Below are 4,393 nucleotides of genomic sequence, written 5' to 3' on the forward strand. Positions count from 1 at the left end.
GGGATCATTATTTCAGATTTTTTGGGAGTGCCCAGTTATTGCTCCACTGTGGAAAGCGGTGTTTGACTTAATGTCCATGTTAGTGGGTGCCCATCTAGAGCCCAGCGCAGCAATGGCCCTCCTGTCCTTGGACATAGAATCTGTCGTGCCGTCCCGGAGAGTTATCGTGTCTCACATATGCCTGTCAGTTAAACTCTTATTGGCTAAACGATGGAAATCTAATATAGCTCCTTCTCTGAGGGAAGTGATTGATAGTGTTTCATCTCATTGCGGGTACGAACGGCTCTTTGCACTCCGGCACAATGGATTGGCGCGCTTCAAGTCCCAATGGCAGTCGTGGACAGCCAAGTTCCCTTGCTGAGGAATCTGGTTCACAGGGAATGTTAATTCAAGGGAGAGGAATTATTGAAGGTACTATAACGCTGTATTAATCAATTTATACTTGGTATGTATCCTGGTTTTCCCCCCCTCCCCTTTTTTCCTTCTGTCTTCCCTTCCCCCTCCTCAGGTTACTTATTGACTGATTGTCTACATCGCATTGGTACTTCCTTGTAAGGAAATTGTATACTATTTGTAACCTGTGGTTTCTTTGATAAATCAATAAAAAAAAACAATGTTTTAAAAAAAATAGTTCTGAGATCAATGGCAACGGATACTTATTTTTCACCGTGATCTGGTTGAGACCACGGTAGTCAATACAGAGACGCAGAGAACCATCCTTTTTCTTGACGAAGAAGAACCCGGCTTCTGCCGGGGAGGAAGACTTCTGTATGAAGCCCCGCTCCAAGTTCTCTTTAACATAGGCGGACATGGACAGAGTCTCAGATAAGGAGAGAGGATATACCCTACCATGGGGAAGGGATTCACCAGGAATCAGCTCGATAGGACAGTCATACGCCCATTGTGGGGGCAGCGTCTCCGCCTCCCTCTTGCTGAAGACAAATCCGAAAATGCAGCATAATGACCAGGCAATCCTGCCAATGACTGAGGCAGAGGAGGCTGAGCCGAACTAATCTGTCCCAGTCAACGGTTGTGACACTCGGGGCCCGACTGGAGAACCTCTCCAGAGTTCCAGTCCAGGACTAGGGCATGTAGACGGAGCCAAGGTAGGCCCAGCAGCCCGGGGTTAATGGCCTTGAACAAGACAAAGAACGATAGCAGCTAGGAGTGGAGAGCTCCCACTTGGAGCCTCAGCAGCTTGGTCACCGCTATAACTGTGTTTGGCAGAGGTAGTCCATTTACCGATGCAACCATCAATGGCCTCTCCAGAGGGGTAGTGGGTAATTGAAGAAGATCCACCAGGTCTCTACAGATGAAATTAGCAGTGGATCCAGAGTCTAGATACGCAGAGACCCGATGCGTTTTCTCACCGGACACTATGGTCATGGACAATTTAGACGTAATCCTTCTTTACCCAAGGTTGTCTCTCCTATCAATCCTAGGCTTTGGGGCTTTTGGGGACACAGACGCAAAGAGATGGCCTCCGAGGCTGCAATATAGACAGAGTCCCGAAGTGCGTCTGCGTTGTCTCTCCTGGGTAGATAGCTTACACTGGTCCTTCCTCACAGACTCCTCAGGAGGATCGACATCTGAGGACAGCAGAGATGCTGCAAAATAGGGACCGGACTAGGAAGGCCTCCCTCCTGACGAGCTTCTTGGAGCCATTCTCGGATCCTTATATCCATCCGGGTGGACAGAAGGATGAGGTCATCCAGGGTAGACGCTAGATCTCGAGCGGCAAGTTGGTCCTTAATCTTAGGAGACAGTCCCTGCCAGAATGTAGCCACCAGGGCGTCATGGTTCCACAACAGTTCACCCACCAGGGTGCGGAAGTGGATGGCGTACTCGTCCACGGAGGAGTCTCCTTAGCATAGGTTCAGCAAGGAATCCGCTGCAGATGAGACTCGTCCAGGCTCCTCAAACACCGTGCAAATTTCCAAGAGGAAGCCCTGGAAGTCATGGGTCTCTGGTCCTTGTCTCTCCCAGATAGGATTCGCCCATGCAAGGGCCTTGCCAGTTTGGAGAGAGATGATGAAAGAGATCCTTGCGCCATTAGACAAAAATGCACTTGCATATAGACTGAAGTGGATCTGGCACTGGTTCAAAAATCCATGACAGGTACCTGCATCTCCATCATAGTGGTCAGGAAGTGGCAAAGAAAAATGGGGACCAACACGGCCAGGAGGTTTAGTCTGAGGATAAACACTGCCAGGAGGTGTAGTAGAAGGAAAGGCAGCTAGTGCCTCCTGCCGATGTGTGATAATGTCCAAGGCCTGGAGGAGTTGGTCCTGTCGGTGTGGTATTGGCATCCATGTTGGTTGTCACCCAGCTTTTCCAGAAAGAGACATAACTAAAAAAAATATTGCGGTATTGTCACAGAGATATAGAAAAATATATGAAGGAGTCTATACACATAGTGTGACTTGCACTATCTACTGGGGGCAGTGTGACTGGCATTATCTACAGAGGACAGTTTGACTGGCATTATCTAGAGAGGGCTGTGTGACTGGCATTATCTACAGGGGGCATTGTGACTGGCATTATCTACAGAGGGCATTGTGACTGATACTATCTACAGGTGGCATTGTGATTGACACTATCTACAGGGGGCATTGTTAGTGTGTGTGGTGTTTTACTTTACAGTGTTTGATACAATTGAATTCATGGGGACAGTGTATGGTACTATTATATTCAGGGGCACAGTGTGTAGCAATATTATATTCAGGGGTGCAGTGTGTGATACTATTATTTATATTCAGGGCATAGAGTGGGGCACCATGAGAATTGTATCTTCATTTATAGGTAAGGAAATGTTGGAAAAGTGAGGTGCCGAAGGCATCTGAGCGGCAAATTCTGCAGAAATGGGCTGTGGCACGGAGAAGTCATCATAGAGGTCTGGACCGGATGGAAAAGAAAAGATGAAAAGAACGAAAAAGAATCTGAGGAGTCACCTGTGAGTCACTCAATGTAAATGTTTATTCTACCTGTGACTGAACAGTACTGTAGTCAGTCTATGATCTTCAGCAAAATTATGGGTGTATCATTTTTTTTTGTGAAACAACAACTCCCAGAATATCCTGACCATTGTTCAGGCTATACTGGGAACTGTCGTTTTATGTCGTACAAACTTACATGGCAGGGGTTAAACTGAATCTGCAAATGATCTCTGTATGGATCTATATTTGTGCTGGTGCTGTATTTATGTACTGAGCTTTTTTCTGGTGCTGTATATATGTACTGAGCTTGGTTCTGGGGCTGTATTTATGTACAGAGCTTGGTTCTGGGGCTGTATATATGTACTGAGCTTTGTTCTGGTGCTGTATTTATGTACTGAGCTTGGTTCTGGGGTTGTATTTATGTACTGAGCTTGGTTCTGGGTTGTATTTATGTACTGTTTATGTACTAAGCTTGGTTCTGGTGAGTATATATGTACTGAGCTTGGTTCTGGTGATTTATTTATGTACTGATCTTGGTTCTGGGACTGTATATTTTTACTGAACTTGGTTCTGGGGCTGTATATATTTACCTTATTTTAAGGTAAGAGTATGTGTTTATTATACTTTTGCCTTAAGAGAACGTGTATATATATATATATATATATATATATATATATATATATATATATATATATATATATATATATATATATATATATGTATATATATATATATATATATATACAGTAAAAACTAAACCCAAAAAAACATGGAGGAATCTCAGGTTTTTTTCCAATTCAACCATTATATGGTGCTTTATATGGTGCTGTGATGGTGCATTATGTGTCCTCAACAGAGAGGGATGACTCTCTAATCAAGTACCACAGGTCGTGTCTCCAGCCTATGGACAATCAGACGAGTCAGAGGTGAAGTCCACAAGACATAAAGTGTTGTCATTGTCCAGTCTCCACAGGGGGTCATCAGGAGGCACCACAGTTATAGTCAGCTCAGGTGAAGACCAGTAAACAAGGCAGATCCAATTATCTTCCCCATTGTGTTCTCATCCTGGCTGTGGCAATACACATGATAGCACAAAGGACCACAACTCACATACAGACAGTGAAACTGAAAAGATGTTCCTCCCCCTCTGAGGGCTTGTCCTGGGGAGGATGGAGATCTTCTGGATTTAGACCTTAAAGGAACAGTGTCATCACAATTTTTTTTTTCATATGTTAAAGATGTTAGTGCTTTATTAAAAACGTTTATATTTATTTGTGTGTTTGTGTTTTACTTTTTCTTATTTTTACACTTTTTCTTCCCTATGGGGGCTGCCATTTTTTGTTCCATTTCTGTATGTGTCGATTAACGACACATACAGACATGGAATATGGCAGACACAGTCCCATAGGGACTGCAAACGGCTCCTGTCCCATCCACTTCTGTGTACGCCGTCTGTG

Source organism: Rhinoderma darwinii, chromosome 4, assembly GCF_050947455.1.
Source record: "Rhinoderma darwinii isolate aRhiDar2 chromosome 4, aRhiDar2.hap1, whole genome shotgun sequence".
Lineage (NCBI taxonomy): Eukaryota > Metazoa > Chordata > Amphibia > Anura > Rhinodermatidae > Rhinoderma > Rhinoderma darwinii.